Source organism: Sminthopsis crassicaudata, chromosome 1 (genome assembly GCF_048593235.1).
Source record: "Sminthopsis crassicaudata isolate SCR6 chromosome 1, ASM4859323v1, whole genome shotgun sequence".
Lineage (NCBI taxonomy): Eukaryota > Metazoa > Chordata > Mammalia > Dasyuromorphia > Dasyuridae > Sminthopsis > Sminthopsis crassicaudata.
Genome location: NC_133617.1, coordinates 696,333,608 through 696,347,250, shown reverse-complemented (window position 1 = coordinate 696,347,250; position 13,643 = coordinate 696,333,608).

The window sequence follows — 13,643 nt, the reverse complement described above, 5'->3', positions numbered from 1 at the left end:
CCTCGGTAACGAAAGCCTTTCCAGAATCTGCCCGTTCCAGCGGTCGGGCTCTGCCCTGCTCCCCCCACCAGAGAATCTGTCACATCCAGACTTTGTTGGGGGAGAGAGCCCTCTGGACACGCACAATCTCAGTGAAGTTTGCACACACGTAGAGGCATAGATGCCCAGGAACACGAGTATCCGTACACACATCTATCTGATCACAAACATTCTCGTGTCATCAAACCTAAGGAGACATGGGTGTGTAAATATGTATACAAATGCAGTCTCTCCACAGCTTCACGGACATTCATTCACACTCACAAAGACACCTCATATTCCTGAACACACACTTTCCACAGACCCACATACGCACCTAAATGATAACACAAGCACGCACACACAGCCACACAAAAACCCAGAGACACACTGACACAAATACGCAGAAATGGCGACATTGTGTCAGTGATGTAGTCATACCCTTAGACCCATGGGCATAATTCAGACACCGCTTCATACAGACACTTTCACGTAAAACTCACTCGGATTCTTTTCGGTGGGCCAATGAGTTTGGATCAAGTGGGGGCAACCCTCCCCACACCGCTTCAGTTAGCTAACAGTGTGGGGACCCTCACCTGAGGAGAGGAGGTGAAGGATGAGCATAGAAACGATAGATTACTTAGTGAAAGTTGGGGGCGGGAACGATGCTATTTGTCAAAAGTTGTTTTGTGTTAGGCAAGGGGTTGACGGGTTGAGTGTTAGGGAGAGGGATAAGGACGAGGCGACTGACTGGATGAGTGTAGGCAAAGGGACAATCCTGCTCCTGACCTAGGATTCAGTCAAATTGGGCAAGAGATGCCAAGAGTTGTGAGTAAATAACCCGCCTACCTGAGCTGGAGCGTCTGGGAGTAAAAGGGGCAGAGACCCTTTCAGCTGCCCTTCCACACTGGAGAGAGAGCATGAAGCAGTTAGGGCAGACAGAATCACTATGTAACCCATATCATTAAGAAAATACACACATTTCTACACGCAAGTGTAGACACACACTCCAAAAGGACGGAAAGGTGGGAGTTCGCCCACTTGTCGATGTTCTTTATGCATTTGTCTAATTGTGTATGTTAGCATGCCGTGTGGGAGGCTGTATGTTTGAATTCGTGTATTATGCATATATCATGCGTATCTCTTTGTAATGCATCCTTCTGGAAGAATGTGTATTCTGTACACGCTTGTCTGTCTTCTGTCTAGGTGTACATATATATGCATCAGTCTAGTCATGTCTTTGTGTCTGTGTACATAGGTCGAATGCCTCTTTCTGTGTCCGTTTAATCGGGTCTATAGAAATGTGTACATGTCATGTACACGTACCATACATGTATGGTATATGAACGTCCACTTTTGAGACCGACAACTTTATAAAAACCCAAGCCCTGGGGAGGAGAAAAGTTGAGCAGTGAAAGAATTACCATCATAATGGTGGCTAAAAAAAAAAAAAAAAAATTGTTACCAAAAGCCTGAGGGAAAATATATTTAAAGGCCCATTTCGCTGGCATTTTCTGTCTGTCTTTGTGATTCGGTTGGGGGAGGGGGCGGGTGTTAGATATGCCGCCGATAAAGCTTATCTGCAGCCACCAGCACATTTCCAAAATAACTGCTTTAATTAGTCTTCAGGACTCGGGACTTCGGGCCCCTGAAGCGGAGGGACTAGGCTCGGCTGGACTGGGGCTGGGAACCTCGAGGCTCATTCCTTGCCTGGGCCGGCTTCGCTGGGCCAGAACCAGGGTGTGCAGGTGGAGGGAGGGAAGGAGCAGAGGGTTCTCCTTACCCACCCAACCCCTCGGGGCTCCTGGTCTCACGTTGAGGCGGTCTCGCAGATTCAAGGGACCTCAAAGATTATCAAATTTAACCTTTTCGTTTTACAGATGAGCAAACTGAGTCTCAGAGAGGGAGAGGAGCTTGCTCAAGGTCATAGTTCGAAGAAGAGGCTTTCTTTGCTCTTAAGATTAAGATTCTCCCCCACCCCCTTCGTAAAGAAGCACTCGCCTTTTCAAGCAGATTAAGTCTTGGAGACGCAGAAAAGAGAGGTCCCGTTAGTTTATCCAAATTTGAGAGAGGTGTGGTGGTGTGTGGGGAGGATTTTAAAAATCAGGTCAGCTCAGATCCTGTCAAGGGCCTGGAAGTTCGGGGTTCGGAGATTAAAGGGGAAGCGGGGGATAGGATGTTGCCAAATCTGCGTGCGGACTGCCCCGTACCCTCCTCCTCTCTCGGGCCGTGAGCTTTCTTTTCCAGGGGGGTGTCTGAGGGAGGCAAGGTCTGGGTGGGTGGGAAGGCGGCAGGATGCCGGAAGGCGCAAGGCTACGCGTCGAATTCCTACGAAAGATACGTCGGAGATTCTAAGAAAGGGCCTAGCGGCTCGCTCTCTTCGCCCCGATCCCCGAGGAGAGATGGAGCGGACATCGTGCGGCCTCGCTTGGTGCTTTTCTCCCACCCCAACACTTCTTTGCTGTGGGTTTAATAAAAGAGAAGGAAAAAAGACGTCAATGAGGAACAGAGAGAGATTCGTTAAGAGAAAGGGTCAGAAAGACTGACGAAACGGGCAGACAAGCAAAGCATACGTAGGCAGACAAACGGAAAGGGACAAACTGCAAGAGAGAGAGAGAGAGAGAGAGAGAGAGAGAGAGAGAGAGAGAGAGAGAGAGAGAGAGAGAGAGAGAGAGAGAGAGAGAGAGAGAGAGAGAGAGAGAGAGAGAGAAAGCCCAGAGATTGAATCTGAGAAACCTAGAGAAACAGAGAGACAGAGGCCCAGAGACAGAGAAGTGGGGGGGGGGGGGGTTCGACTGGGCGCCTACAGAGGTTCTCCTTATTGCTGCTATCCGGGGGTAATTTTTCATCTCGGCCGGCTAATCTTTGTTCCCGGCGAAGATAATGAATAGCCAATCGTTATCTGCCCGGCTCCTGGAGGCTGCAGGAGAATGGGGTTGAACAGGGTTGGAAATTGTTTCCAAAGTGCTGCTGAATAAATGGTGTTCCTTATCTCTGGCTTCCAGATTATCAGAACCCTTTCAAAACTCACACAACAAATACGGCCACTGCATCGAATGCATCATTTACTAGTGCAGATCCTCGCGTCTGATGGGCAGATAGGCAAAATCTATGTAGGTCTCGCCTAACTTAGCATGCAAGCTCGCGATTGAGCCACGGCAGTGATGGGCGATGGAGAGAGCGCACCGGGGAGTGGATGGGGGTGGGGGTGGGATGGGGATGAAGGGAAGATGGTGTTCATGCTGCCTGCCCGGGTTGGGGTAAATACGGCTGCGGTGTGTTTATTTGGAAATGTGTCCTAAGTAAACAGTGTGGGCTCCGGGTACACCTTCTCTTAGTGAGAGAGATGCTACTTGCGAAGAGAAGTAATGAAATATATGTAATGGACAAGTAGAGCCTGAGCCTTCTCACTTGGTCTGCTAAAGGGTGCAAATTACACAGTACTGGGAAAAGAAAGGATGACTGGTGTGTGACTGTGAAAGAGACAGAGAGAGAGAGAGACAGACAGACAGACAGACAGACACAAAAAGAGGGAAGGAGAAAGTGACAGAGAAAAAGAAAGAGAGGGAGGAAGAGAGAGAGAGAGATAAGGAAATAGAGATAGAGCGAGACATATTGGGTCATAGAGTTGTGGGTCATGAGGGAGTATATGATGACAAGGGGAAAGTGTGACACTAGAAGTTTGTATTTTTATATGATAAAGGGAGTGTTTGTTGATCATTTGGGGAAAGGGTGTGTGGCACAGGGATGGGACATGTGATAGGGGTGTGTATGTGTGTGCTTTTGTAGGACACAGGAAGAGTGTGTGGGTGGATGACTGGAAGGGGTGTGTGCCTGCCTGTCTGGCAAGAAGAGGGCTGCACTATGTCTATATGTAACGCAGAAGGGAATGTTGGGAGTTGAAGATTACATAGGAAGGAATGTGTGAGACAAGTAGGCATGGATTAGGTTGTGTAGGAGATGACAGCCAGAGGAAGTTTGTAAGACTGAGAAGTGTGTGTGACACAAGGAGGGGCCTACCAAGTATAGTTCCTTTTGTGATAGCAAGAATTGTTTTTATCCTTTTTTTTTATATTCCAATTTTTAAAACAGTTCATGGTGCCTAGGAAGGTGTTTAATAAATGCATTTTGATTGTGAACCAAAAGAATGAACCAGAGATAACTTGACAAAGCATCCTCTCCCTTATATCCAATCCTTACCCAGTCTCTCAGGGGATCAAGATGATGAACAGTTTTTGAGTGAGTTTTGTGGGTAAAGTGTTACAGGAGAGGATACTAGAAAAGTCAAGCCTTCTTCCCCTCATTTTGAGACAGATTCACTAGGGATTATAAACTTTCTCTAGTGGTAACACTGTCTTGGCCACAGGCACAGAGGACTTAAGTAAAGAACATATGGTTGAGCCTTGCTTATTTGAGACAGCACTCCATTCCACCACCATTCTCTCCTGCTCTTCTCAATCTCAGTTTCCTTTGCTTCTCTCCATTTTCTCCGGAGACTTCATTTTCCACCTCACCCCCACCCCCATACATCAATTCTAGCTTTCCCCAGTCCTCCAGGGGACTCTCCTGTTTTGTTCAGATCATCCAGAAATCTGGACTGTGCCTGAGGTAATAGAGATGAAGTTAGGCTGCGATGAGGCCAAATAAGGGTGATGGGACTCCTTGGAGATAGTCTGGGGATTAGATAGGGGCCCCAACAAAAGGTAATACGTGAGATCCCGACGAAGGGATAACATTGATATAGATGAGTGATGGAGGGAAGGGCATGGATAGAGAATAGGGCGATAGGGATGGAGAGTCGGATTGGGGAATAAGGGGAATCAGCCAGACAATGGGATTGACGGAACAGAAAAAGGATGGATTTGAGAATGAGGGAGTTGGGAGACAAGGAGAAGAAATGTTTGGAGATGAGCATAGAGATGGAGAAGGTGGAGTGTAGTCGGGAAGATGGTGTAGGGATAAAGGAGAAAGAAGATGGAGAGGTCCAGGTGGAGATAAAAGAACAGCAAGATGAAGATAAAGGAGCTGGAGAGCAAAAAAGATGATGGAGATGAGGAGTGAGGAGGGAGCCCAGGAATATGAGGGGCAGATTTTTAAAAGATGAAGGAGATGGGGGGTGGGATGAAGATAAAGGAGGTGGAGAGTAAAAAGGGGTGAACAACATGAGGATGGGATGGGGATAAGAGGGAGACCGGGAAGATGGGGACCAGATGGGAGATGGGCTGGGATAAAGGAGGCAGCCAAGATGGGGATAAAGGAGCGGGGGGAGGGGGGACTGAGTAGAAATAAAAGGGACAGAGACCAGGAAGATGGGGTGCAGATGAAGGCGATGGAGAAGACGGGGAGAATTCGGTCGGGATAAGGGAGATAAGGAGACAGGAAAGATGGAGCAAAAGGAGATGAGGAAAGGGGGTCGAAGGAGTTGGAGAGGTGGGAGAATAGAGCGAGGACGGGGGAGATGGGGTGATGTGGGGGACACGAGGTGCGAGGGGGACAAAGCCGACAAGCGAGAAGGATGGTGGGTGGGGGGTAGCGGACGCTGGGGTCGAGCGCGGCAGCCGCGCGGGCCGGGCTGAACTGGGGCGCCCCGCTGAGCTTGGCCTCGGGGAGCCCGGGCCCCCGGCCCTCGGAGGCCCCCTCCGCCGCTGCTCGCGCAGGAAGGGGCCGTGTTCGGTTATTAATAACCCGACATTACGTGCGGGCCCGTGACTGACACGCGGCGACAAAAGCTGTATTTTTCCAATATCCACGAGCGCCCCTTTAATAACCCCCCCCTTCTCCGCGCGGCCGGCTCCCCGATGGTCCCCATGGCAACGCAGATAACGAAGCAGCCATTTTCCATATCTCTATGAAAGTCTATTATATTGCGGGATTAGCTCATCTCCTCGTAAGGTCAAACACAAAGTCAAACAACCTGAAATATTTAGCAGCAGCCGCCGCCGCCGCCGCCGCCGCCGCGGCTGCTGCCCCCGGCCCCCTCCCCCAGCCCGGCCCGGGCCGACTCCGCGCACGGCTCCTTGGAAAACGCCCAGCCCCGCGGCCCAGAGGCGCGAGGAGTGACTCGGCCAAAGTTGCTTATCCCGCGGCAGGCCCCGGTCCGGGCGCGGGAGGAGGAGAGCGGCCGCATTCGTGGGCCCCGAGCGCCACCTGCCGGGCGCGGGGGGACGCGGCCCCCGGGGCCAGGGCCGGCCGGGCGCTTCTCGAGCAGCGAGCAGAGAGTGGGTGGGAGACCAGCTGGAGAGACCCAGAGAGAACGGGGAGCCCCGGGCCTTGTTTCTGCTGGGGGACTTATCTCTGTCAGCACTCCTCCCCCAAGTCTCCCCGAGTCTGTGTAAAAGACGCCCTCATCCTGCCCTACTCCCATCTTCTCCGTCTCCTCGTTCTCTCACCAGCTTCCTTGTCTCCAGGGTCTCCCGTTTCCTTTATCCCCATCTTGCCTTATCTCCACCCCGCCCCCATCTCCTGTATATCCCTTATCTGTACCCCATCTTCCTGGCCTCCCTCCAACCTCTTCGGCCCACTCCCTCTTCCCTCATTCCCTTCATCTCCTCTATCCCCATCTTGGCGGTCTCCTGCATCCCCCTTATCTCCACCCCATCCTTCATCTCTTTTATCTATACCCCAATTTCCTGGCCACCATCTATTTGTGTAAATGAAATGACATCCTCCACAATGCCCTTCCACTCTCCTCCTGCCGGCTCCCATAGGGCTGCGAACTCCAGACCTTTTTGCCCACGGTCCTCTTCCCACATCCTAAAACAAGCCTCCATTTCTGCTTTATGTGCTTCCCAGCATAAGTGATTAGGTCATCTCTATGGTCTGCCCCACTCGGGCTCCCTCTCTCCGTTGATGTGGGTAGAACCAGGACCCATCACTCTAGGAAGAAAACTTCCATCATCATGCGTCTTCTCACTTGTTTTGATTTATCCAGGAATAGGATAATAGTGAAAAACTGGGATCAGATCACCATGCCTTCAAAACTCATATACGGGGTGTCCCAAAAGCTTTGGGGAAGCTTTAAACTACCCGGAGACACTTAAGATGCTGTATGTTCTCACCCACTAATGTCCTAGCATCCTCTCAAAGGAGCACATACTCAGAACACACTCCTGGCAATGCATATACGGGAGTATCCTACCAACACCTTAGCATATTCCAGCAACATTCCTCCCCTGCTGCTTCACCCCCACACGCTTTTCCTCATCAAGCATAATCAGGTATCTCAGCAGCGTCCAAATCCTGTGTCCCTGATATGTATCACTGACTTTATATTCAGCATTTCCCTGAGATCTTAGTGATGAATAGACCACAGGGAAATCTGAAGACTCAATGGCCAAGCCTCTTCTTCCCTGTTATATTCTTGACATATGCCTCAGTCTGAGATGGGAGTGGAGTCTTAACTGGGGGACTATGACTTTGGAGTTTTTAATATGTGAATGTGGGGGGGGGTTGGATAATTGTATTTCAATATAACAGCTTCTTTGTAGTGCTAGGTGTTTTATGTTGTGCATTTAAAAATATTATTCTAAGATAGGGTACATAGGCTTTATCAGACTGCCCAAGGAGGTCAAAACATAAAAAGTTTAAGAAGTGGGGCAACTAGTTGGGGCAGTGGACAGAGCACCAGTCCTGAAGTCAGGAGGACTTGAGTTCAAATCTGGTCTCAGACACTTAACACTTCCTAGCTGTGTGATCCTGGGCAAGTCACTTGACCCCAATTGCCTCAGCATAAATAAATAAATATATAAATACATAAATAAATAATAGAAAATAAAAAATCCCTTAGTTCTATCTGGAGCCATAAGACCAATGTAAACTGGTTGAACAACAGTTATTAGACACCCATCACTGTTCTAGATGCTGGGGATACAGGCAAAAAAACAAAAACAAAAATACAGAACAATCCCCAATAAGAAGGAGTTCATACTCATTTCCCTGTTTGAGTTTTCATTCTGCTACTTTCTACTTCTGTGATAATGTCTCTGAACCTAGATTTCTTAATTTTTAAAATGGACTAGAAGAGGGCTGAACCATAAGAGCTGAGGTCCTTTCCTTTTTTTTTTTTTTTTTTTTTTTTTTTTGCTGAGACAATTAGAGTTAAGTGACTTGCCCAGGGTCATACAGCTAGGAAGTATCAAGTGTCTGAGGCCAAATTTGAACTCAGGGCCTCCTAACTCTAGGGCAGGCCATCTATCCACTGTGTCACCTAGCTGCACCCCCTTCCAAATCTTAATCTGGAACAGTGAGTTCTTTGAGAGTAGGGAATGATTCAGGTTTTATTTTACCTTCTTTGTATTCTCAGTACTTAGCCCAATATCTAATATTTAGTAGGGACTTAATAAATGCTTGTTCTCTTGACTTATGATTCTGATAACTCCTGTTCTTTTGGGAAAGTTATTCTCAAATTAATTTGAATCTTAAAGTAAGAATAGAAGAAAATGTTTGCCTGTGTGTATGTGTGTGTATTACATTCTATAGTCGAGATATCTCTTCAGATATCTTCCTGGAACTTTCTTAGGATTGGAGAAAAGGGGACAAGATGGAATGTAATAATAATAAATAACATTTATATGTTAGATTATATTTATGTAATATATAATATGACATTTATTTATATAACACAATACATTTATACATTATATTTATTATATTATATTTGTATTTATAATGTATAAGCTAAGCACTTTATAATTACTATCACATGTAATCTTCACTATAACCCTAGGAAGTAGGTGCTATTTTTATCCCCATTTTACAGATGAGGAAACTGAGACAAACAGAAATTAAGTGGCTTGTCCAAAGTTATATAGCTAATAAGTATCTGAAGATGGATTTGGTTTCCAATGTCTTCTTGTTGGCAGGACAGACACTCAAAACATTGTGTCACCTAGTTGCCCTTACAGCATCCCATGGTTAAAGGGAGAATGGATCATAGGTTCAGAGTGGCCCATACCTTTCCTTCATCCAATCCTGGGAAAATCACTTACATTTATCAGTTTTCTCATCTATAATGGGGACAATTATTACCTCATTTTCTTTACCTCCTCTTTTCTTAACTTCTGATTATTTTGAGAGTACCACAGTTCTTCCAGTCATTCAGCTCAAAATTTAAGTTTCATTTTTGATTTATCCTCCTTTGCCCCTTCCATATCCAATTAGTTGCCAAGACTTATTGTTTCTACTTTTATAATATCTCTCCCTTATTCATACTCTTTCTCTCAGACAATACCACCATCCAGGACTAGTGCAATAGCATGTTGGTCCTCCTGACTCAAGCCTCTCTCTACTCTAGTCTACCTTCTACTCACCCATCAAACTGATCTTCTCAAAGTGAAAGCCTGATTATGTTACTATCCTCCCCCCAAATTCAGTCAACTTCAGTGGCTCCCTATTGTCTCCAGGATGAAATACAAAATCCCATGTTTGGCTTGCAAAGCCCTTAATAAATTGATTCTTTCCTACCTTTCTAGTCTTGTTAGACCCTCCCCACCCCCATCCAGTTAAACTATTGTCCTTTCGGTTTCTCACACAAAACACTCTATCTCCCAAATCAGGGTATTTTCTCTGGCCTCATGCCTGGAACTCTCTTCCTCTTCATCTCAAACTCTTGGCTTCTCTGGTCTCCTTGAAATTTCAGCTAAAGCCCCACCTTCTGCAGGAATCCTTTCCCAGTTTCCTTAATCTTAATGTCTTCCCTCTTAGACTCCTTCGACTTTATCCTATCTATATCTTGTTATATATAGTTGTTTACATATTAAGTCTCAAATTAGACTGTGAGCTTCTTGAGAGCAGAAATTGTTTTTCTTTGTATCCCCAGTACTTGGAACGATGTCTGGCAAAGAGGAGGCAATTAATAAATGCTTGTTGACTTGACAACAAGGTTGGATAAGTGGTTTTTTTTTTTTTTTTTAGGTGATATATGTAACTACTTTGCAAATCTTAAAGTATCAATCAATCAATCAATAAACATTTATTAAGCATCACATTTTGCTAGGGGCTGGGGATCCAAAAAGAGCAAAAGATAGTCTCTCTCCTCGAGGAGTTTACCTTCTAAGGGGGGGGGGGGGCAACAAACAAACAAATGTATAAAAAGCTATATTCAGGATAAATGGAATTAATTAGAAGAGAGAAAGAGTTAGAATTAAGTGGAGTTAGGGAAGGCTTCCTGCAGAAATGGGATTTTATTTTGGAGAAGATGCATGGGGGGGGTGTAATTAGAACTAATTGTTGGTGGAATTGTGAACTGATTCAATCATTCTGGCCAGTAATTTGGAATTATGCCAAAAGTCTATACAACTTTGCCTCCCTGTTGATCTAGCAATGTCACTTACCAGGTATGTGTTCCAAAGAGATCATAAAAGGGGGGAAAAGGTTCACAAGTACAAAAATATTTTTAAATTGGAGATGGAGGGGATACCAATTAATTGGGAAATAGCCAAACAAGTTATGCTATACGAATGTAATAAGATACATTCTTCTCCCCAGGAGATGATGGTAAAGTTACTGGACAAGTATTTGTAATAAATTAGATACTAAATCATTTTGAAAATCAGAGCTTGTCTAAAGGATGATGACTAACATGTCTCTCTCAAATGAGAGAAATGGATGGTATAGATAGATTCAATAAAAAAATGATGAGCAGGAAGATTTCAGAAAAACCTAGAAGACTCATGTGAACTGATGCTGAGTGAAGTGAACAGAACCCAGAGAACATTGTGCACAGTAATACCAATACTCGGCAGTGATCAACTCTGGATGACTTTGCTCTTCTCAGCAATACAACAATCCAAGAGAATTTCAAAAGATTCATGATGGAAATTTTTGTGCACATCCAGAGAAAGAACTATGGAATTGGAATGCAGTTTGAAATATGTTATTTTCACCTTTTTTTTTTGTTTTTTGGTTTTCTTTCTAATGGTTTTTCCATTCTGTTCTGATTCTTCTTTCACAATATGAGTAAATGTGGAAATATGTTTAACATGATTGTACCCGTATGACATATCAGATTGCTTTCTGTCTTGAGACAGAAGTGGGGAGGAAAGGGAAAGGAAGAAAATTTGAAATTCAAAATCTTACAAAAATTAATATTGAAAACTATCTACATCTATTTGAAAAAAAAATACTAAGTGTAAATAAAATAAAGAAAAGTGGGATTTGGGCTGGAAGGAAGCCAGAGAGGTCAATAGTCAGAGTTGAGGAGGAGGAGTATTTCAGGCATGAAGGGCAGTCAGAAAAAATGTCTGGTACTAAAAGATAGAGTGTCTTTTTGTATAACAGCCAGAGAGCCAGTGTCACTGGATCTGAGAGTTGTTAGAGAAAGGCAGGATTAGACTATAAAGGGCTTTGAATGCTAAACAGAACTCAATCTCCCTGTTCAACTTTGTGAACTAACTCCAGGAGACAAAATAAACTTTTTTTATGTTCTCTTCCTAAACCCTTCTTAACATCCATATACCCAGAGGTCATATAATTTACAACCATATGAACTCCAGTAGGTGAACTCTTTACCTTCCTCAGTCCATAATTATATCTTCTCATCTTCTGTCTAATTTTCTAGTTATCTCCAGAACATGTCATCTCATTATATTCTTCTTCTGCTCTAAACTCAAAACTATTTTCAGGAACCCCTTTATATATTGCCTTTGCCCATTAGAATGTAAGTTCCTGAAAGGCAGAGACTGTCTTGCTTTTTTCTTTAATAAACGTTTTCTCTAACTATGTAATCTATCAACTTCCTTTGTACCCATCCTAGAACTAGATACTGTACAGATGAACTAAGAAGAAAACAAAAATCCTGTCTTTTGAGAACTCACAATTCAGCTGGGAGAACTTGATTGAAACACGTAAAAATTAAACAACAAAACAAAGCAATAATACAAGAAGTGTCACAAGGTAGTACATGAATATCATATGATATATCACAAGTATATATATATGAGTAATGAAGACAATTGTGCTATAGGAGTTCGAGAGAAAAACTGGCATGATTTGGGGATAATCAATGAAAATTTCACAGGGAAAATAAAACTTGAAGGATTGGTTCAATTTTAATCTTCTTAGAGGGACACTGAAGAGACAAGTTTGGCTTATGTTGCTGATCAACTAAATCATAGCCCCTAACTGGTAGTTTTCTCTCAAGGATCTGTTCTAGACTCCACTTTCTCAGCATGTTGAGATATCTCCCTTCTACTCTTCTCCCCAGGAGATGATGGTAAAGTTACTGGACAAGTATTTGTAATAAATTAGATACTAAATCATTTTGAAAACCAGACCTTGTCTAAAGGATGATGACTAACATGTCTCTCTCAAATGAGAGAAATGGATGGTATAGCTAGATTCTAAATAGTTTGAAGAGGAAACCTAGCAAGATTTTCTTTAAATATGTGAAGGGCTACTATAGGAAAGACATAAATACCCTTTGCATGATTTCAGAGTACAAAAGTATTCAATCATCAGCATGGGAAAGTTACATGGAGGTAGATTTTTGCTCAGTGTGAGGAAGAACTTTCAAGTAATGCAAACTGTACAGCAATAGAAGAGGAGGTGCACTAATGCTTTTTGTGATGGCAAAGAATTGTAAACTTGGGCAGCGCCCAACACTTGGGAATGCCTAAACAAATATAGGTATATGGTATAGGAACGTGATAAAATGCTGTTGGAGTGTAAGAAATGATGAGTAGGCTGATTCCAGAGAAACTTAGGAAAATTTGTATGATTTGATGCAAAATGAAGTAAGAGAACTAAGAGAATGATTTCTATAATTAGCAACATCATAACAAACAACAAAACACATAGCTTTGAAAGACATAAAATTCTGATCAAGCATAATTCCAGAAGAATCATGATAAAGCATGTTATCCACTTTCAGATAAAAAAGTGATGGACTCAGGATATAGAATGAAACTTTTTTTAACACCACCAATAAAGAAATTTATTTTATTTTCTATACATGTTTGTAAATTTATTTTATTTTCTGTACATGTTTGTAAATTTATTTTATTTCCTATACATGTTTGTAATGACGATTGTCTTTTTCTTGCCTTTTTAGGAGGGAGGTAGGAGAGAGAGAAGGAAACTTTTCATTGATTGATTGAAAAAAATTAATTAAATACAAAAGAGAGACCATTTTGGGGGGAGGCAGTGAGAACCTTATTATCAGACATACTCAAGCACAGGTTAGCTGGTCATCTGTCAGAGGTGAATTCCTTATCTGATAGGAGAGGTCATCTCAAAAGTCCTGTCTTCCTCAGTGCTATGACCTGAATGTGTGTGTTCTTATCCTTTGCCATCAGCAGTAATGTCATAGATATTCCATGATAACTTTTCAATTAGGTCAATCCCCAGGATGTGGTGCAGGGATAAGGCTGTTTCCTTCTACAAGTTGCAACAACTCTCCTATCAGTTTGCTCTCAAGTCAGAATGTAGCTCCTGGGGAAATGATAATAGCTTACATTTATTTAGTGCCTTGAGGGTTGGAAAATGCTTTAAATATATTATGCTCCTAGATTCTCCCCACTACTCCACGAGGGAGGTATTATTATTCTCATTTTATAGATAAGGAAAAAGGATCAGAGAGGTAAAGTCACTTGTCTAAGGTCACTCAGTAAATGTCTAAGGAAGATTAC